The 23,293-nt window shown below is 44.0% G+C and overlaps 1 long non-coding RNA gene across 1 annotated transcript in view; it reads left to right on the forward strand.

The window, feature by feature from the left end:
• The first annotated feature begins 2,025 nt into the window (after positions 1-2,025).
• Positions 2,026-23,293, forward strand: part of LOC311150585 — a 70,971-nt gene continuing 49,703 nt past the window's right edge. Inside the window, exon 1 of the long non-coding RNA XR_014615122.1 lies at positions 2,026-2,083. This is a non-coding gene — a long non-coding RNA (uncharacterized lncRNA). The remainder of the gene's footprint in view (positions 2,084-23,293) is intronic.

Consider the following 23,293-nt stretch of genomic DNA (forward strand, 5'->3'; position numbering starts at 1 on the left):
GCCCCAGACCGAGGGTGATTGACCGTCATCTTGAACTTCTTCCATTTTCTAATAATTGCACTAACAGTTGTTGCCTTCTCACCAAGCTGCTTGCCTATTGTCCTGTAGCCCATCCCAGCCTTGTGCAGGTCTACAATTTTATCCCTGATGTCCTTACACAGCTCTCTGGTCTTGGCCATTGTGGAGAGGTTGGAGTCTGTTTGATTGAGTGTGTGGACAGGTGTCTTTTATACAGGTAACGAGTTCAAACATGTGCAGTTAATACAGGTAATGAGTGGAGAACAGGAGGGCTATTTAAAGAAAAACTAACAGGTCTGTGAGAGCCGGAATTCTTACTGGTTGGTAGGTGATCAAATACTTATGTCATGCAATAAAATTCAAATTAATTACTTAAAAATCATACAACGTGATTTTCTGGATTTTTGTTTTAGATTCCGTCTCTCACAGTTGAAGTATACCTATGATAAAAATGACAGACCTCTACATGCTTTGTAAGTAGGAAAACCTGCAAAATCGGCAGTGTATCAAATACTTGTTCTCCCCACTGTATATATATATATATATGTCATTTTGTTGTTGTTGTTGTTTCTCTGTAATTCTACTAACCACTTAGCAATGTTATGGAGTTGGCTTTAGCTAGCCCAGATAGGTTCCTGATCTCCCAACCACATAACTAGCTACCAAGAAGCCATTTCCGGCTATCAATCAAGTTAGAGTAGCTAGCTTGTCTAACTATCTTAGCTGGCATGCCTGCTGGCAAGGTTGGTAGACTTTAGAAAAGCAAGAAATTACTAAATGTACTGAATAAGACTCACATTCCTTTGAATCTTTTACCCATATTTGAGCAGAGATGCAGAGAAGCATATTTAGTTTCTTTTTTTAAATAACCACTAGCCGGGAGGATACAGACAGCTCAAGACATACTGTGTGCTTAGATATGCAGAAAAATAACTATATTTTTGACATCGAATAAAAGCTGCAATATGTAACTTTTTGGGCGACCTAACCAAATTCACATAGAAATGTGAGTTATAGATCTATAATTCTCATTGAAAGCCAGTCTAAGAAGCGGTAGCTCAGTTCTATGTGTGCTACTTCTATGTGTCTTTTACTTTCGGTCTTGTACATCAACTTCAAACAGCTGAAAATACAATTGTTTTGGTTATTGAAAATATATTTCATAGTGGTTTAGATGGTACAATGACATTAGCTCTACACTATACATTGCACTTTAAGTATAATGATTATGGCTCTAAATTACAGGAGAAAGCTGTTTTAGGTGTTTGAAAAATGCAAAAATTCTCCAACTTCCACCTCCCAGCCATCCTCACATACTATGTGCTCCCTCAGTTTTTTGGGGTGCATGATGCCCCTGAGTGTGTGTGTTGGGGTGTCAGTATAAGTATGTGTGAGTGTGTGGATAGAGTCAAGTGTGTGTGCATAGAGTCAGTGCAGGAGAGTTAGTGCAAAAAGTATGTGTGTATGTGTGTGTGTGTGTGTGTGTGTGTGTGTGTGTGTGTGTGTGTGTGTTACAAAACTGTTATAGTGCAGCCTAATTCTAGCCTACTTGTACAGCAGCAACAGTCCGGCTTTTAAGGGGTTAATGCTCTGTCACGTGAACTGTTCCCTGTTGCTTGAAGGAGCTTCTCCTGTCCAAATGTGAACTTCATAATAGTAGCAGGCAGCCTAGTAATGGACTGTCTATTACCTGTCAAAATGTTACCTGTTATCAAAACAATTTGCCATATCTATTTGACCATGTATCCTATTTGTACGGCAACAGGCGCAAACAATCTAGAGTCAGGCATAAGCAAAAGCTCGGGGTGGTCTCACGTGCTGCCAGTAGGAGGATGGACAGCGCGTTGAGGTGACAGCAGCCGAGAAGGTGATGTCGTAAAGCAGAGAGTGTCGTAAACCAGGTGCAGAGGAGGGAGGGAGGTAGAGTGGAGAGAGGAGGGGGAGGGGGGGGGGGGGGGGGGGGGGGGGTGACTCGCTCTGCCAGCATTCAGACACAGCGAAAGGATCATGGCGGATGGCCCCAGGTGTAAGCGCAGAAAACAGGCCAACCCGAGGAGGAATAACGGTAAGTCAAACTCCGTAAAACCGACAGGAAACGATTCAGTGAGACGGACTACGTACTTTTGTGCTCATATAACTCTCTGTTCGTCGACTTTGGGACTTTTCTGAACAACGTTTTAGGGACTTCAAGTGCTGGAAAGTAGTAAGTAGCCTATATTCCAGTGTGCTGTGTACCGTTATACCTGTCTCGCTTCTCTCTCCGCCTAGCGGTGCATTGCTCGAGCGTACCGTTATATTCGCCTCTCATCCCGTGGACTGGAACAAGCGCCTGCTTTTGTTCTTCGATCGACATTTCTTTTTAGGTTAACTTTTCTCCTTGTTTTTCCAAAAGACAAGCTGCAATGTGTTTTATTTGTTCAAATAAATCGTGTCGTTTGCTACCTTTTTGCTCAATAAAACTTCTAAGCTAAATAGGCTAGCTTGCTAACGTGCTGCCCCAGCCATGCAGTTCAGTTAAGCTCAGCCACCTGATATTTTGAGCTGAAAAATAACGAGTAGATAACGGTAATAGCTAATAGTTGGACTTGTTTTACTACCGAGTAGCAGAGTTATTTGAGTGTGATGGAATATTCAGCAATGTGCTTTTGTAGACTAACTGATTGCATGTCATTCTCGACTTGCATTATATTATTATCAAAAATAAATAGCTACATATTTTATTCGGGATTGTTTTGTGTTGTTTTGGATAACAACCCCTCCCGTTAGCTGCCCGCAACACTTTTTGATACATTGTTGCCGCGTGGTTTGCTTCAAGGTAAGAGCTGTGTTGTACAATTTGTTGTTTTATTAAGCCACTTTTGTCAACTTAGATGTTAATACATTACACTCGGGCATCTCGTGGTCTCCTTTTTAGGTAGCATAACATTGTTTTGGGCATGGTAGGTGATATATTTTAGTCCTCAAAATAGAGCTTGTTGAATAGCTTGTGATGATTTTCATTTGTGGAAGATAACGTTATATTGCCTAGGCTAGTAGTTTACCTGTTATGCTGGGTGGTGTAAGCAATGCAGGAAAGAAATGGGCGTCACACAGCCTTCCTATGTGTGTGAGCAACTGCTGCAGTCTCTATAAGGAATCTAGCTTTGCAGCAGCAACAGCGCCTGCTGCCTGGACAGTCTGTCTAACCTCAAACTTCACATGCGAGAGCAAGGAATGTTTCTCTTTTATTTTATTTGGTTGTGAAGAATATAGTTCAATTGCGCTACAGGATCATAAATAGGGTAATGATTGTCAGTTTTCTAAATCCACAAAACACCATAGAAAATACACAACGTTATACCTACAATAACCTAGAACAGCAATTTATATTTCCGATGTAGCCTAATCAATCACTTGATTTATGAAGTTTGTCTGCAGATTATTGTAGCTTGGATTTGACTTTAAATTGTATCAGAAAAGAGTAGCTTCCTCTCATTGGATAACCTCTTACCTGTGTTCTACCTATCTTCCCCACTTTCACTCTACCAGCCAATAAAATCTTATTTTAGGTAAATACCGTTATATGAGTAGTGAGATGAGGGGCTGGAAACGGAAAGCACCTTTCATGTGGCCGCTGACGACACGAGCTGTGACACACAGAGTTGAGCGCCGTGCGCAGGCAGGAGCCGTGAACATGTTCACCTGAACAGGGAAAACGGGGCTCGCAAATGTCCTATAAAAACATACCTGTGGTGCTTATCTATACAGAATTATTTGCACAGATTGCGGGGAAGTGTTTGTTTATTTTAAATCTATATTTATTCTAGAGCAGACGCGGAAAAAGACTCCAAAACGCTGCAGCAAATGGCAACTTGTGCAGGTAGAAAAAAAATGGTTTGGTTTATAGTTTACCCGTGCATTTATGTGTCAGCGTCAGTAGCTTCTTTCTCAATGTTCGTTGGTTTTGCTCTCGCGGGATTTCCCCCCCACAAACATGCATGTTGTCCTATGTGTTCGTGTTTGTTTATGATGTTTTTTGTTCCGTTATTTTTATTTTATCGAAACGTTTAGTGTTCTCTAGTGTAGCCTGCCGCCCTGTGTGTGTCACGGTGCAGGCAGGCAAGAAAGAATAGGTTGTGACGGAAAATGAAAGTGATGCATAAGGTGGTTGAGAATGCGAATGAGTCCGCTATTTTCAGTTGGCTAATCGGTAGAAATAGTCAGCACCAGCTAAATGTTTTCCATCTATTGTTTTCAATTATTTTGTTATGCAATGTCCGACTGGTTCGGTGGAACGGAATGGCGGTGTGTACGGTTACTGCAGTGAAGGCGGGGCTGCTGCTTTTTAGGTTATGAGACGGACAGGTATGCAAGGTGATGCAACACCTATGAAGGTGCCTCGAATTTTATAATTCGGTCGTTATTATTGTTTTAATGTACATCCAGTATATTCAATTAATTTGATCACGTATTGTTTATGATGGCCAGGCATATTATTTAGTGTTATTTCTAACAGGCAATGATCCAGTTCTCCCTGTATAACGGTACACATCAACATGGCAAAGGGGCTTTCGCTCATTTTGACCTCCGCCCACAGGTTTGTTTCCAGGTCTTGCTCATTCATGGCATTTTATTTGAGCCTAAACCTTGTGTTTTACACCCCTTTGTCTTATTTTTGTCATTCCATATTTTTTATTGTTAAAAAAAACATGAACCCGCTTTTCTTAATAATCTCCGTAACATCTGAAATAATTAATTACATACTTGACTGATGTGATATGTTTACATTATTTTTGAGTAATAACGGAAAGAACGGTTATTTCATGAAGCACTCCCTCCCAGTAGCAAATCAAAAGATGCTAGAGCAGGCAGGGTGTCACGTGGTGTCTCTCCTCCGTACATCGGGTGATGTTTCCACCTTGATGCTGTTTCTTCTCGGGTCCTTGACGCTGCTATTTCCATCTCGTAGCCAATTATGGTATCATAGCCTACTTCAGATTTTTGGATGTTGTTGGACAGACTATAAGAGCATTGATGAGTGTGTGTGTGTGTGCATTTGTGTGTGTTGTGCGTGTGTGTGCGTGTGTGAGCAAGACCTCTTGCTGAGTGACAGTTGACATGAATCAAGGCTGCTCACGGTGCCCTGCCTTGACAGATGAAGGTCTGGGTTACGCCCCAAATGGCACCCTATTCCCTATATAGTACATTACTTTTAACCAGGGCCCCAACAGGGGGGCTTTGCATAACAACATGGCCTCCTCTTGTTCAAATGTAATTAATGTGTAGCTGCCTGCAAGGCTAAAGCACATGGTCCCTGTTAGTCTATTGTGTTGTAATGAAATGAAGTAGCCAGATAACGCCTATTACCGCCCTGTTTGTGAGAAATGGCTTAATTATTCAGATGAAGTAGGCTGTGTATTATTATGAATTTATACTTGTGTAAACCTATCCTACATACTCAAGTGATACAAAATACTGAACTGCAGGGTCGTATTCATTAGTGCACACTGTAACGAAAACATTTTGCAACGGAAAACGAACAACAAGTGATTCTTATTGGACAAATGCAGCTAGTCCCTGCCTGTTTCGGACGGTCGCTTCTGTTTCGTTCCAAGTGAATACGAACCAGGTATAAAACAAAGGTAATTCTCAACCCTCTGAAAGAGACCTCATCAAGGTGTAATTAAGCAATAATGCCCGAGGGGGTGTGGTATATGGCCATTATACCACGGCTAAGTGCTGTTCTTAAGCACGACGCAACGAGGAGTGCCTGGATACAGCCCTTATCCGTGGTATATTGGAAATATACCACAAAGGGTGCCTTATTGCTATTATAAACTGGTTACCAACGTAATTAGAGCAGTAAAAATAAATGTTTTGTCATACCCGTGGTATACGGTCTGATATACCACGGCTGTCAGCCAATCAGCATTCAGGGCTCGAACCCACCAAGTTTATAATGTCAGTTAGCCCACGCTATGTCCAGCATTTTACCCTGTGAGCAGAAAGGTATATCATAGGTATAGGCCTTTATAATGTCAAACCATAAGCTAATCATAACTCAGAGGCAGTTCTTACAGTTGGAGTGTATCTCGGTTGGTACAAAATGGCGCTTGCAACGCCAGTGTTGTGGGTTCAATTCCCACAAGGGAATAGTACAAAAAAAGTATGAAAATATATGCACTCACTGCTGTAAGTCTTTCTGGATAAGAGTCTCTGCTAAATGACTAAATGTAAATGACTAAATGTAAAAATAAATGATTTGAGGGAGGGTTAGACCGTTTCTTAAAGGCTTCCACAGTCCACCATGTTATTGTTTGAGAAACTTAATTCCAGAAATAACATGTTTTTCTTCCCTCTCACGCCAGCTTCATTCAGTCACCTGAATAACATGAAGCAGTAGCCTATAGGCTAGGTGCTCTATTGGGTCTGGGGATGGCCGATGCTTAGGCTACTGTGTGCCCAGGCTTCAGAGTGAAAGAAGGCCCAGGGAGAAAGGCCTTAGGTTGTCTCCCAAATGGCACCTTATGCCCTATGTAGAGCACTATGTTTGACCAGGGCCCATAGAGCTCTAGTCAAAAGTAGTGCACTATATAGAGAATAGGCTGCCATTTGGGACTCAACCCTAGTTACCTTTGCCATTGACCGGCCACCTTCCTACCTCAGCCAGTGTGTGTGTGAGGCAGAAGAAAGAGTCCATTCAGAGGAGTGTGCGTGTGAAGGGGGGTCTCTCGGCTGGTGGGAAACCCTCTCTTTATTCTCCACCAGCTCATTTGCAAAACCTCCCATTCTCTTTATTATTGAGGCCTCGGCAAGGAATACAGAGTGAGTCACTCCACTCCAGGAATTTATGAAATCATTTGAAATCTCCCCAGCTAAGCGTAGGTCCTTAGACCCTCTGGGCAGATACACTATAAATGCAAAGGTATGTGGACACCCCTTCAAATTAGTGGAGTCGGCTATTTCACACAAGCCTAAGATCACTATGCGCAATGCCAAGCATCGGCTGGAGTGGTGTAAATCTTGCCGCCATTGGACTCTGGAGTAGTGGAAAAGCATTCTCTGGAGTGATGAATCGGTGAAACGCTACCTGCCAGAATGCATAGTGCCAACTGTAAAGTTTGGTGGAGGAGGAATAATGGTCTGGGGCTGTTTTTCATGGTTCAGGCTTTGCCCCTTAGTTCCAGTGAAGGGAAATCTTAACACTACAGCATACAATGACATTCTAGACGATTCTGTGCTTCCAATTTTGTGGCAACAGTTTGAGGAAGGCCCTTTCCTGTTTCAGCATGACAATGCCCCCGTGCACAAAGTGAGGTCCATACAGAAATGGTTTGTTGAGATCGGTGTGGAAGAACTTGACTGGCCTGACTAATGCTCTTGTGGCTGAATGGAATTAAGTCCCTGCAGCAATGTTCCAACATCTAGTGAACGCCTTCACAGAAGAGTGAAGGCTGTTATAGCGGCAAAGGGGGGACCAACTCCGTATTAATGGCCATGATTTTGGAATGAGATGTTCAACAAGGAGGTGTCCACATTCTTTTGGTCATGTAGTGTATGTATTTTGTAGAATACGGGCTACTGCTGGCCTGGGGTGGGTCTGGCTGATTTTCCTCCCTGATGGTTGTCATAGAAATACTGTCGTTTCTATACCTGTGATATCTTATATAAACAGACAGGTCATTTGTCTTCACTAACGTGGTTCTCGAACATTATCCCAAAGCCATAATACGGACAGTACAGTAATAAGGAGAGGCTAGGGTTTTATGCTAGAGTGGGCTGGCTGGGGAGTTAACAGTACGGAGGAGCTGTGATGTAGCCTAATGAGGGATCATTAGCTAGTGCTAACAGCTGCTATGATGGTTTTGGTGCTGCTATCTGCTTTTCCTCTGAGTTATGTTCATGAGAAAGAAAGACAGAGGGAGAGAGAGAGTTGGGTGGGTAATATGGTCTCAGGGAAATTCGTATTATTCTGTACGTAGATCTGTGCCACTCCATTTAGTGTGATATGTTACGTTACGTTAGGTTAGGTTACATTGTGAATGGAATAGTCGTCGTACAAGATCATATGAATTAGAGGACGTATAGTATCATACATCTTACCCGGTCGTACAATAGCATACAAACTAGATGAAGAAACAGAGCCTCATCTTGGAGGACGTATAGTATTGCACGTCTTTATCTGAGACCAGGTTGCTTGTTGCGGAGTAACAACCAAGGAGAATTACGGGATGAATTTACGTTGGCGGTTAGGGGAACTAACGACAAAGGTTAGGTGAATTTACGTAGCAGGTTAGGTGAAATCGGTTAAGTTTAGAAGAAGGGTTAGGGGAAGGGTTAGCTAAAATGCTACAGTTGTCCCTGATGCTACTCGAGCAACGCCCACCCATCCTCCCCGAACAACCTCCCTACTTTTGTTTCTGCCTAAAGTCACTATACCATTAGTAGGTATCATACGTATTGGAGGTGCTCAGAAATACATAGAGTTATTGCTCTGAGGCCAGGCTGGGGTGGGAGGAAGAGGGGGAGGAGGAGGAGGAGGATGAGGAGGCGGGAGAGACCTCCCAGCAAGCGCCTTGCCTCAGCCTAGCAGCTCTTGGACGCGTCCCAAATGGCACCCTATTCTCTATACAGTGCACTACTTTAGTCCAGTGTAAATATTGAAAGACTCAAAACACCATGATTGTGTAGATTGGAGGGTGTTTGAATGTAAACCCCAATGTAAGTGTTACGAATAGAATAGAGGTACTCTGAAACACCCAAAGTGGTTCTTCAATCTGAATATTGGTGTTTTTAAGAGAGTTTCTGGGGGTTTCGGTGCATGCAAAACACAAAAATCTATATGTTTTGGCAGACTGTGTCTCTCATACAATCAACTGGTTAAGAAATGCAAATGGTTTATAGCCTAAGAATTGATTGATGATAAATATGGAGAATATCTTTGTGGAATTCTACCTTTTCCAATGCTTAATTTAGACAGATTAGAAACAGGAGGAGACAGGCGGAGGCTGAACCCCCGACTTCTGGGGCAGTAAGATGGTACGTTTTATAGAAATGTAATTGCCATTTTACACACTCAACCACACAGCTACACTGTAAAAAAATATTCTGGGTTGCATTGAAGTTGACTCAAAAACTACATTTACATTTCATTTACATTTCAGTCATTTAGCAGACGCTCTTATCCAGAGCGACTTACAGTTAGTGAGTGCATAATTTTTTTTTTCATACAACCAACTACCAACATATACTTAATAAAACTGAATGCAAGTCATTTCATTTTACCATTTTTTTTGTTGTTTAATAAATCCAACTTAATGTGTTGCTTAAAATGTAATTATATTTTATGAGGATAACCAAAGATAGAGAAAATTGAGTGAATGAACTCATTGGAAGTCTGGTTGTTAATCACCTTGCACTTCCTATCTTGCCACATGGTTCTGTTTTTAGAGGATTGTGGGTAATTCAAAATGTGTACACTTTATGATTCTTATACACAATGTTGTATGCATGTTTGATGAAAGAAAAGAATACTTCTATATTAGCATTAAGCAGCTTGTTGTTCCATGAGTTGTAATGGTTCATGATGAACAGATATCAAAACCAATCAGACAAAATGACGTTCAATGATGAGACAACCCATTCCCACTTTTGATGGTAGAGGCAAATATAGTATCCTACAATGCTTGTTGTAAAACATCTAGTTACAGCTGGTGGATTGAGCACTGTGCTCACCTGCCAAAATGGGTTAATTTGGAAAATGATCAGATACGCTACATGGCCAACAGTATGTGGACACCTGCTTGTCGAACATCTCATTCCAAAGTCATGGGCATTCATATGGAGTTGGTCCCCCCTTTGCTGCTATAACAGCCTCCACTCTTCTGGGAAGGTTTTCCACTAGATGTTGGAACATTACTGCGGGGACTTGCTTCCATTCAGCCACAAGAGCATTAGTGAGGTCTGGCACTGATGTTGGGCGATTAGGCCTGGCTCGCAGTCTGCGTTCCAATTCATCCCAAAGGTGTTCGATGGGGTTGAGATCAGAGCTTTGTGCAGGCCAGTCAAGTTCTTCCACACCGATCTCAAAAAAACAATTTCTGAATGGACCTCGCTTTGTGCACGGGGGCATTGTCATGCTGAAACAGGAAAGGGCCTTCCCCAAACTGTTGCCACAAAGTTGGAAGGACAGAATCGTCTAGAATGTCATTGTATGATGTAGCATTAAGATTTATCTTCACTGGAACTAAGGGCCCTAGCCCAAACCATGAAAGACAGCCCCAGACTATTATTCCTCCTCCACCAAACTTTACAGTTGGCACTATGCATTGGAGCAGGTAGCGTTCTCTGGGCATCCGCCAAACCCAGATTAGTCCGTCAGACTGCCAGATGGTGAAGCGTGATTCATCACTCCAGAGAACACGTTTTCCACTGATCCAGAGTCCAATGGCGGCGAGCTTTACACCACTCGAGTCGACGCTTGGCATTCCACATGGTGATCTTAGGCTTGTGTGAGGCTGCTCGGCCATAGAAATCAATTTCATGAAGCTCCCGACGAACAGTTCCTGTGCTGACGTTGCTTCCAGAGGCAGTTTGGAACTCGGTAGTGAGTGTTGCAACTGAGGACAGGTGATTTTTACGCGCTTCAGCACTCGTCAGTCCCGTTCTGTGAGCTTGTGTGGCCTACCACTTCGCGGCTGAGCCGTTGTCGCTCCTGGACGTTTCCACTTCCCAATAACAACACTTACAGTTGACCGGGGCAGCTCTAGCAGGGCAGACATTTGAGGAACTGACTTGTTGGAAAGTTGGCATCCTATGACTGTGCCACGTTGAAAGTCACTGAGCTCTTTAGAATGGGCCATTCTACTGCCAATGTTTGTCTATGGAGATTGCGTGGCTGTGTCCTCGATTTTATACACCTGTCAGCAACGGGTGTGGCTGAAATAGCCTATTCCACTAATACTTTTGGCCATGTAGTGTATATAAATCAATGTTAACCATTCAAATGCTCCAGAAGGGATCTAATTCTGCACTAAACAGGATGTGAAACACCATCATAGTGTTAAGAAGCTATAGAGAGAGGAAACGGCATCAAAAGAGAAGGGATCTAATCCTGCATTAAACACAACTCCAAACACCAAAATAGTGTTTTCAACCTTTCCCAGTAGGGCTCCCACACCCTGGCAAGGTGTTGCACAACACTGGATTAAGTGGTGTTACAACACACCATGTCATGTTTCAAAACATGTCAGGATGAGGTGTTTCAATACTCCTGCAAAGTTAAGGTTTCGTCTCCTTCGCGTTGGTGGCAGCTCAGTTTCTACTACTTTTGGTTCCAAAGCATTTGAACAGTGTAGAGAACAGGGTGCAGTTTGAGACACAGCTCTCGTCTCTGAGGACATAGATCAGGTCCAGACACATGGGCGAGGGGGACTGTACTCTACAAAGAGGGCCCTGGGAGTGTGTGTGTGTGTGTGTGTGTGTGTGTGTGTGTGTGTGTGTGTGTGTGTGTGTGTGTGTGTGTGTGTGTGTGTGTGTGTGTGTGTGTGTGTGTGTGTGTGTGTGTGTGTGTGTGTGTGTGTGCGTGTGTGCGTGTGTGCGTGTGTGTCAGAAAAAGGAGCACTGAAAAGGTTTGTTGTTGTGGAGCAGATTGATGACTGAAAGACATGGCCTAATATGGGTTTATATGCAGGGTGTGCTTGCAGACTATACTGTACGAGTGTGCATGTTTGTGCGCAACGTTAGTTTGTGTGTGTCTTCTCGGTGCAGCGCTTGTGTGTGTGTGTGTGTGTGTGTGTGTAATGAATTGTAGGTGATGTCAGCTAATTGGCCTCTCGTGAGGTGATGTGAGTAGAGGGTGGGTCAGAGGAGGCTGTTAGAGGAACGTTTTGGGACACTGGTCCCTGTGTACACCTACTGTTTAGTGTGCCATCTCTGTCTGAACGAAACCCCCTATGGGTGAACAGTGGACTAATGAAGAAGGTTGCATAAAACCATATTGACTGACCTACAGATGTAGGATTCTAATTGGAGCCAGTGTACTACGGCAAGAAAAGAATTCTGCAGCCACAGGAAATGTGAATTATTATGTGGATTATAATTCACTGATATTTTTGTAGGGGTTGATAAAAAAATGAAGATCCTACATCTGTAGGTGATATTCCCTGGGTAGTGGGTACAGAGCTAACCCTAGCCTCATGTGATATTGCCTGGGTAGTGGGTACAGAGCTTTCCCCTGGATATCTGTCTCTCTCAGTCTCCACACAATAGTTTCAGTTTCAAGTTTCAAGTTTTAATGTCACATGCACAAGTACAGTGAAATGCTTTTCTTGCAAACTCAAAACCCAACAATGCAATAGTCAATAACAATGTAATACTAAAAATAGCAAGGTAGAACAAAAACACAAGATAGGTTTGTTGTTGTGCTATTTAGTTAGCTATTTAGCAGTCTTATGGATTGGGGATAGAAGCTGTTCAGGAGCCTGTTGGTGTCAGACTTGATGCACCGGTACCGCTTACCGTGCAGTAGCAGAGAGAACAGTCTATGGCTTGAGTGGTTGGAGCCTTTAACGATTTTCCAGGCCTTCCTTTCACACCTCCTGGATGGCAGGGAGCTCGGCCCCAGTAATGTGCTGGGCTGTCCGCACCACCCTCTGTAGCACCATGCGATCGATAACGGTGCTATTGCCATACCAAGCAGTGACGCAACCAGTCAAAATCCTCTCAATAGTACAGTTGTAGAAATGTTTGAGGATTTGCCAAACCTTTTCAACCTCCTGAGGGGGAAGAGGCACTGCCGCGCTTTCTTCACGACTGTGCGCACGTGTGTGTGGACCATTTTAGGTCCTTAGTGATTTGGACACCGAAGAACTTGAAGCTCTCGATCCGCTCCACTGCAGCCCCGTCGGTGTGGATGGGGTGGGTTTACCCCTCTCATTTCTGTGTAGTCCCTCCTTCCCAGCATGATTGATACAAGCATTTCGCTACACCCTCTATAACATCTGCTAAACATGTGTATGTGACAAATAACATTTGATTTGATTTGATTTAGATTTGATTGTGTCTCCCTCTACCTATCACTGGAGAGAGAGAGAGCCCGGTCCACCCACACACGCACACACACACACACGCACACACACACACACGCACACACACACACACACACACACACACACACACACACACACACACACACACACACACACACACACACACACACACACACACACACACACACACACTTAACCATTCACCTGGCTGTGTGTGTGCGTTCATGCGAGTATGCGTACATGGGTGCGTGCGTCCCTGCAAGTGAGTGTGCTCGCACTGTCAGGGAGGCAGGGGTGTGTCTGTTAGGGCAGGATGTGAGTGGCTGGTTGCTTTCTCTGGTTTTCTCTTATCTTTTCACTCTCTGCTGTCAGAGCAACACACAGACAGATAGATAACCACCATCAGCTATCAGACTTACTGAGTTACTACTAGCATGGCTACTAGTGTCAGCAGAAAGCCCTTCTACAGATCTACATGCAAGGCCTTACATTGTACGAGTTCCAAATGGCACCCTATTCCCCATGTAGTGCACTACTTTTGATCAGATGGGTGGGTAGATGGATGGAGGCGGGGGGAGGTGAGGGGAGGCAGGGGGGGCTGGGTGGGTAGATGGATGGAGGCGGGGGGAGGTGAGGGGAGGCAGGGGGGGCTGGGTGGGTAGATGGATGGAGGCGGGGGGGGGAGGAGAAATATAATATCTAATCCAGGATTGCTGCCATTCTACCATTACTTTCATTCATCAATATTCCATCCCTAGATGTCATCCAGGCATGATAATGATTGCATCTCAAATGGCACCCTGTTCCCAATGTAGTGCATTACTTTTGACCAGGGCCCATAGGGATGCTAAAAGGCTGGAAGACATTGACATTCTGTTCTGAAGACATAGCACTTCAGTTTCACGTGCCTGTGAAGTGACCCTCAGAAGCTTTTAAAGGTGCCTGAAATATCTGATCATCAGCTTCACAGAAACAAACAACTACGACTCGTAGGCAAACTGCAGGTTTCAGGTATTTTATTACAAGAACATTTTGTGTTTTGTTTGTTTGCCGTTGCAATTCGGTTTGCCTTTGTGAATGTTAGTTCACAGCATGTGTGTGTGTGTGTGTGTGTGTGTGCGTGTGTGTGTGTGTGTGTGTGTGTGTGTGTGTGTGTGTGTGTGTCTGTGTGTGTGTCTGTGTGTGTGTGTGTGTGTGTGTGTGTGTGTGTGTGTGTGTGTGTGTGTGTGTGGTGTGTGTGTGTGTGTGTGTGTGTGTACTGTAAATGTAAGCCCAGCTATCTGCATGGTGTTTGTCATTCATTGCATTGATGTATGTGTGTGGCATTCTCCCCTGCACACACCCCCCTCCCTCCGTATCTCCCCTCTCAGCTTAGCCTCTCTCCTGCCTCCTCATCTGGGTGATATTTCAGAAGACGGCGCTCTGAATGCGTCTGACATTTGCTCAGCTGCATTCAGTGGGTCCTGCCTGTCCTAGTGTTTCCTTCCTTCTCCCCCACTCTGCATTGCATTGTGTGACTAGAGGTGTGTGTCCCAAATGGCACCCTATTTCCTATGTAGTGCACTACTTTAGACCAGAGCCCTCGTCAAAAGTAGTGCACTATATAGGGAAAGGGGTAAACTTTCACTGAAAACAGACTGCCTGTCTCGTGGAGATAGAATAGCAGTGCAGTACTTGTGTTGTGTAGGCTGAGGGTTATTGTATTGTTACTGCATACATACATACAGTAATACCCAATTTTTATTTTTTTACAGTGTAGTACAATACAAAAACTTCAAAAACTACAATAACATGTTTATCCTCCCACCAAATGAAACACTTTGATGTTCCATGACAACATTATATTTAGGTAGTGGTACTGTAGTCATCAGAGTATATTTTAAGTAAAATTCACGCTCGTAATTGGATTATGTTGTAAGGGGAATTGCTTTTAAACTGCACTCTTGAATGCGGAAGTTCACTGTTTGATGAAACTGACTGAAGAAGGATCTTGTTTGGATTTCCTCTCCATCACCAACACGTCTCTGTTGCCTTTACATCAGGACAAGGTGGCATTCTGTCTGTAGCTGTGCTCTGCCTCCTCCCCAGTCAGCTGTGCTCTGCCTCCTCCCCAGTCAGCTGTGCTCTGCCTCCTCCCCAGTCCCTGCCTCCTCCCCAGTCAGCTGTGCTCTGCCTCCTCCCCAGTCAGCTGTGCTCTGCCTCCTCCCCAGTTAGCTGTGCTCTGCCTCCTCCCCAGTCAGCTGTGCTCTGCCTCTTCCCCAGTTAGCTGTGCTCTGCCTCCTCCCCAGTCAGCTGTGCTCTGCCTCTTCCCCAGTTAGCTGTGCTCTGCCTCCTCCCCAGTCCCTGCCTCCTCCCCAGTCAGCTGTGCTCTGCCTCCTCCCCAGTCCCTGTCCTCCCCAGTCCCTGTCCTCCCCAGTCCCTGTCCTCCCCAGTGGTTCAGTCAAGCTTCTAATCTAACAGCACTAGCATATGGTCAGGCTTTCTCCTCTCTGGGTCTGTCCCAAATGGCACCCTATTCCCTTTAAAATGCACTACTTTTGACCAGGGCCCATAGGGCTCTATATAGTGCACTATAGAGAATAGGGTGCTATTTGGGACACATTCTGGGTCCGTGCCACTCAAACATGAACTCCACTGACTCGCTGCCAGCTAGTAGTGTCCTAGCGGTCTCATCCCACAGCTTGATGCTGGGCTCATTGACAGCCATTCAACCTCAGCTAGCCTTGCCTAGCGCTAACCCAGACCAGGCCTGTGTAGTAGGATGATCTGATCTCCACATTGAGCGATTACAGATCCCTATCCTGGTGTATGTTCCAAATGGCACCCTATTCCTTATATAGTGCACTACATAGGGAATATAGGGTGCTATTTGGGAAGCAGGCCTGGTCTCAGTGCCAGCAGGGCAGGGTGCCAGTGTTCTGCCCGTTGTGCTCGGTGTGGCAGCAGCTGTGACACTGCCAGCTACCAGACAGATAGACAATGGGCTGGCTGATGAGCCGGAGCCCTCAGTCCTCTCTAATGCCAGTCCAAGCAAGCGGGACTCTCTTCCACCCTGCCTGCTGGGCCAAAACCACAGCCATGTGTGTGATTGAGTCATCTGATATAGGTGTGAAGGAGCCTGTTGAATCTGGACATGGTAAGCAGAGAGTGGGAGGGGCAAGGGAAGGGAGGGGTATTCTCGACATGCGACCGACCAGCATATTAGGTCTGTAGTTATATGACTGACCAACTCAGTGGCCTGGTGGTTAGAGTGTCCACCCTGAGATTGGAAGGTTGGGGGTTTGATCCCCGGTCGAGGTATGCCGAAAGACTGATGCCTCTCTGCTCAGTTACATGATCTGTTCCTTCTCCCTTCCCAGGCTGCAGACTACAGGGTAACCTTAGCTTACAGTAGTTATGAAAACAATGCCTAGTTTACTCAGAATGTTGACACTCAGCATGGATCAAAACCAGAGCATTTAGGCTAGCAAAGGACTACACAGAGAGAGCCATGGAATGGACTATCTTCCCCAGGCCTACAGACTGAGGCAGCACTCTGTTCCCCCATCCCACCCCTGGAAGAATCAGAATCACACAACTAAACACTATTTCTACCTCATTTCAGTTGGCATGATGTGGTTGGTCTTGTCCATCATAACAAGCTCTTCTCATGCAAAGTGGAGTGCATTAGTGTGTGTGTGTGACATGGATTTTGGGAGAGCAGCAGCCAGAGAAAATGAAGGGTGCGGTGCAGCGCAGCACAGTAAGTACATCATTATCAAATCATCATCAGTGTGCCGTGCTTACGCATACCTGCTGTGTGCCTGTATGATGTATCACAAACACAGATTATTATTATGGACAAGCTAGTGGTGTGGTTTCCTGTTATTGATAAGCAAGTGGAGTGGTTTCCTGTTATTGATAAGCAAGTGGAGTGGTTTCCTGTTATTGATAAGCAAGTGGAGTGGTTTCCTGTTATTGATAAGCAAGTGGAGTGGTTTCCTGTTATTGATAAGCAAGTGGAGTGGTTTCCTGTTATTGATAAGCAAGTGGTGTGGTTTCCTGTTATTGATAAGCAAGTGGTGTGGTTTCCTGTTATTGATAAGCAAGTGGAGTGGTTTCCTGTTATTGATAAGCTAGTGGTGTGGTTTCCTGTTATTGACAAGCTAGTGGTGTGGTTTCCTGTTATTGATAAGCAAGTGGAGTGGTTTCCTGTTATTGATAAGCTAGTGGAGTGGTTTCCTGTTATTGATAAGCTAGTGGTGTGGTTTCCTGTTATTGATAAGCAAGTGGAGTGGTTTCCTGTTATTGATAAGCTAGTGGAGTGGTTTCCTGTTATTGATAAGCTAGTGGAATGGTTTCCTCATATTGATAAGCTAGTGGAGTGGTTTCCTGTTATTGATAAGCTAGTGGAATGGTTTCCTGTTATTGATAAGCTAGTGGAGTGGTTTCCTCTTGTACAGGGTAGGATTTAATTGCTAGAGAATAGAGATTACCTTTTCGGTAATGAATTTCTGTATAAGAGACTTTCTAAACAGTCATCTTAATTGATATGCAGACTACATCGGCCATACTGCAGAACCCTCCGTAATAGGCTATATTTCCACACGCACGCACACACGCACGCACGCTCTCTCACACACACACACACACACACACACACACACACACACACACACACACACACACACACACACACACACACACACACACACACACACACACACACACACACACACACACACACACACACACACATATTATGTATAGAGATGAATGAGAAAGGTTGGATTGAGCTAAATGGAAATAACATAATGTGCTGCTGGTGCAAACGGAAAGTCAATGTTCTAGACCCATAGCCTCCGGAAAAGCAGATTTAATATGTATCCCAAATGGCACCCTATTCCCTATATAGTGCACTACTTTTGACCAGAGCCTTATGGGCCCAGGTCAAAAGTAGTGCACTACATAGAGAGTGACATTTGTCATGCACCCTTAGCCTAGTGTGGATTTATGGGAAAGGATGTTTTAGGTAATGCAGTCATTTCTGCACGGTTAACTCTTTTGGAATTTCTACGCAGTACTTACAGTGAGGGAAAAAAGTATTTGATCCCCTGCTGATTTTGTACGTTTGCCCACTGACAAAGAAATGATCAGTCTATCATTTTAATGGTAGGTTTATTTGAACAGTGAGAGACAGAATAACAACAACAAAATCCAGAAAAACGCATGTCAAAAATGTTATAAATTGATTTGCATTTTAATGAGGGAAATAAGTATTTGACCCCCTCTCAATCAGAAAGATTTCTGGCTCCCAGGTGTCTTTTATACAGGTAACGAGCTGAGATTAGGAGCACACACTTAAAGGGAGTGCTCCTAATCTCAGCTTGTTACCTGTATAAAAGACACCTGTCCACAGAAGCAATCAATCAATCAGATTCCAAACTCTCCACCATGACCAATACCAAAGAGCTCTCCAAGGATGTCAGGGACAAGATTGTAGAACTACACAAGGCTGGAATGGGCTACAAGACAATCGCCAAGCAGCTTGGTGAGAAGGTGACAACAGTTGGTGCGATTATTCGCAAATGGAAGAAACACAAAATAACTGTCAATCTCCCTCCATGCTCCATGTAAGATCTCACCTCGTGGAGTTGCAATGATCATGAGAACGGTGAGGAATCAGCCCAGAACTACATGGGAGGATCTTGTCAATGATCTGAAGGCAGCTGGGACCATACTCACCAAGAAAACAATTGGTAACACACTACGCCGTGAAGGACTGAAATCCTGCAGCGCCCGCAAGGTCCCCCTGCTCAAGAAAGCACATATACAGGCCCGTCTGAAGTTTGCCAATGAACATCTGAATGATTCAGAGGAGAACTGGGTGAAAGTGTTGTGGTCAGATGAGACCTAGGCTTTTCTAAAACAAGCCATACAAAACTGGTTGCAATTCCAGTTTCATCCTCCAGAAAAGACAGAACAAATATTACAACAAATATTATGGTTAAACTTAAATATACTGATTGATAAAAAAATATATCATTATTGGAAATTAAAAAATTAAAAAAGGAATTATCTTTGTTAATGATATTATGAATAGGAATGGCGGATTTATGTCACACGTGCAGTTAACAAGAATATATGGAAATGTCTGCTCTATCCAAAATTACAACCAACTGATGCAGCATTACCGCAAAAAGGGAGGAGGCAAGTTGAAGGGGGAGGAGGCAAGTTGAAAGGGGGAGGAGGTAAATTGAAAGGGGGAGGATACTATTGGAAAGGGGGAGGAGCTAGTTGAAAGGGGGAGGAGACTAATTGAAAGGGGGAGGAGGTAAGGAACTTGTTTGTCTGCCCTTTATTAAAGAAAAACATTTGCTCATTTTGTTGTTGTTGCGTAAATAGACAAATATACCAGTTTCATTTGAGGACCAAAATGTCAACAGCGGCGCAATACATGTTGCAAAATAGCTGGGAAGAGATTTTTGATGTTCATGGCACATGGTTTATGAACTGATACACAAAACAACGCTTGATTCAAAATGTAACGTTTTTCTATTTAAATTACTATACAAGAGACAGAATCATTAGATCACTTATTCTGGTATTTCCCCTATGTATGCATGTTTCTGGTCACAGGTTCAGGAGTGGTTGAAAAATCCTAACATTTACCTGAAACTAACTCTACAAATAGCACTGTTGGTGAATCAACCAACAACATAATAGCACTCTTAGTAAAAAATATTCATCTTTAATTTACAATCTGAAGATATTATGGTTCAGAATGTATGTGAAACATCACAGCACATGGTGATCATAAGAGGGCGGTTTACGGATATAGGTGGGATGGGCTGAGAGCAGCTGAAGGGTGCGTTTAAAAGCCCTGGATCTATAATAGTTATGACTGAAAATACAATATTTTGCTATGAAAATAAGTGTTGTGTGTAGAATGTACATGTAACAAAAAAGAAAAAAGGTGTAAAAACAAAGTTATTTTTGTCCTCTTAAGACGGGCCAATAATAATAATAAAAATCAAAGTGGAGTTTCCAGGCTGTTTTGTTGCTATCGTAGTACAATTCTCACGCCAAGTGTTTACAGTAGTGTCACTGCACAGGCATAGTTTCCATCCTTAGGGTTCAGCATGATGGCTTTTGATGAGCTTTTCATTTGATATCTCTTCTTGAGTAGCATTCAAACATGTAATGTTGAATGAAAAAAATTATCTATTCTCTACATCAACATCTGTTTCAGTGTATTACCATTGTTTTTAGACAATGGCCAATAATGAGCTCCCTTGTCTGACACACTGATTGGCTGTCTGATGTGCTAAAACGGGGTCAGTCCTGTGGCAGGTGCACTAAACAAGTGGCACCAAATCACCTCATCCTAAGGAGCGCAGCAGGAAGCGGTCAGGGGTTACCATGGCAACGCAATCGTTGTTTATTGCATGGCCTGGTAGGTAGGTTTCTGAACAATGGCTCAGTATGTGACGACAATCAAATAGGTCCAGTTCAGTTGACGCTGAAATTAGCCACAGTATATATAACCACTGTGTAGGCCTAGGCTCTATTCAGGCTCTACAGAGGCTGCACCTGCACAGTTTAGAAAGGGAATGGGAAGGGTTCTATGAATGGAATCAGGAACAACCATGGATGTGGACTAGAATGCTACAGAAAGCTGTGGTTGCCTTCCAGATGCCACTCTATGGGCCCTGGTCAAACGTAGTGCACTATATAGGGAATAGGGTGTCGTTTGAGATGCATTTTATTTGTTGCCATGCTATCTTCTCCTTATAGGAGTCAGTTTCTAATGAGTTGCAATGGCAGCGCCTCCCCCCTCCCCCCCCCCACACAGTGGCCTCTTTCTCCACGCTTTGTGACTGTTCCTAGTCAATGCCTCTCTGGTGACCTTTACGACCTCTTTAGGAGTGATTAGTGTTGCATGCTCTCCGCTAGGCCGCCTCTACAGACCCTGATTTTACACTACTACTAGGCCGGGCTGCACCCTACTTCTATAAAAACCCACTTAGCACACCAGTTAACACATTAAACCTGTATTTGACTTTACATAGTCTAATGTTGTAGCCTAATGTTGTAGCCTAATGCTATACCCTAATGCTATAGCCTAATGTTGTAGCCTAATGCTATAGCCTAACGCTATAGCCTAATGTTGTAGCCTAATGCTATAGCCTAACGCTATAGCCTAATGTTGTAGCCTAATGCTATACCCTAATGATATAGCCTAATGTTGTAGCCTAATGTTGTAGCCTAATGCTATACCCTAATGCTATAGCCTAATGTTGTAGCCTAATTCTATAGCCTAATGCTACAGCCTAATGCTATAGACTAATGCTGTAGCCTAATGCTGTAGCCTAATGCTATAGCCTAACGCTATAGCCTAATGCTACAGCCTAATGCTATTGCCTAATGTTGTAGCCTAAATCTATAGCCTAATGCTACAGCCTAATGCTATAGACTAATGCTGTAGCCTAATGCTACAGCCTAATGCTATCACAGGTTGCCATGATTTTGTGTATTGCCCTTCCTCCCAAAGTTATAATATATAATTTATTCTGAAGTTCTCTTTTAAGACATGGGAATGGAGAATATGCTCACCAATTGAATTAAATGGGCTAATTCCTGAGATTTTAACTGATTGTAACATGCTCTGTTATTGAATTAACCCAATACTACCATTGGCCCTTTGAGTTAAATGTAGTTACTTTTTCAGTAGATTGCCTCATGGACACATGCACAAGGTTTTCTGCTTGCTGGAGAAGATCCTTTATTATGGACTCACCTCACATTTGAGTCATTTAGTAGACGCTCTTATCCAGAGCAACTCACAGTAGTGAGTGCATACATTTTTCATACTGGTCCCCCGTGGGAATCGAACCCACAACCCTGGCTTTGCAAGTGCCATGCTCTACCATCGAACCCACAACCCTGGCTTTGCAAGTGCCATGCTCTACCAAGTGAGCCACATGGGACGCGTCCTGAATGTCACCCTATTCCCTATATAGTGCACTACTTTAGACCAGGGCCAATAAGGCTCTGACTCAAAAGTATTGTACTATATAGGGATTAGGGTGCCATTTGGGACGCAGGTATACACAATCCTCAGTTTGATCTGCTTGGAGGTATAGGAAATGCCTTGCCTGGCGCTGGTGCTCTCGCTCGCTGGGTACCATGTGGGTCTGCACGTCAGCCAAGCTACTGTAGTATAGGCCTAATTAGCACACAGAATTAGGCCTAATGTTTTCAGTCCACTAGACAGACAAGCCGTTTCAGTGCTAGTTGGCTATAGGAGAGAGCCGGGTTGTGTTCATTAGTGCACACAGTTTCAAAACATAGCAATTCATTTTGCAACAGAAAATGTAAACCAGCATTTCTGATTAGACAAGTTCAGGTTAAATCCCTCCCTGTTTAAGTCTGTTTTTTTTCTCTCCATTTGGTGCCTAAAGAATATGTATGTGTGTGTGTGTGTGTGTGTGTGTGTGTGTGTGTGTGTGTGTGTGTGACCCAGCATGTGTGTCTGTTAGACAGTGGAGTAACCTTGTCCTCAGGGAGTCGTGGAGCTTATCATGTGACTAGCTGCTTTCTGTATGCTTTGGGCAATAGGATCGTGTGTGAGAGAGAGAGAGAGAGAGAGAGAGAGAGAGAGAGAGAGAGAGAGAGAGAGAGAGAGAGAGAGAGAGAGAGAGAGAGAGAGAGAGAGAGAGAGAGAGAGAGAGAGAGAGAGATAGAGAGAGAGAGAGAGAGAGAGAGAGAGAGAGAGAGAGAGAGAGAGAGAGAGAGTGACAGAGAGAGAGAGACAGTGTGTGTTTGAAAGGGATGATACAGTGTGTGTGTGTTCTGAGATGCAGTGAGTCCCTGAGGTGAGTCAGCTACTGGGGAATGTAAACAGGGGACCGTTATAAAACTGCTGTGAGAGCAGAGTGGAGTGGAGAAGAGTGGCAGAGAGGAGAGGAGAGGAAAGGAAACTAGAGCCGGGGACTGACAACACTCTGGGGAGCAGTCCACTGAGAGAGAGCGAGAGAGAGAGAGAGAGAGAGAGAGAGAGAGAGAGAGAGAGGAGAGAGAGAGAGAGAGACAGAGAGAGAGAGAGAGAGAGACAGAGAGAGAGAGAGAGAGAGACAGAGAGAGACAGAGAGAGAGAGAGAGAGAGAGACAGAGAGAGACAGAGAGAGAGAGAGACACAGAGAGAGACAGAGAGAGAGACACACAGAGAGAGACAGAGAGGTGTGGGGCTCATTTCTAGGGGAAGG

The sequence above is a fragment of the Coregonus lavaretus genome (assembly GCF_964263955.1).
Source record: "Coregonus lavaretus genome assembly, chromosome: 23".
Classification (NCBI taxonomy): Eukaryota; Metazoa; Chordata; class Actinopteri; order Salmoniformes; family Salmonidae; genus Coregonus; species Coregonus lavaretus.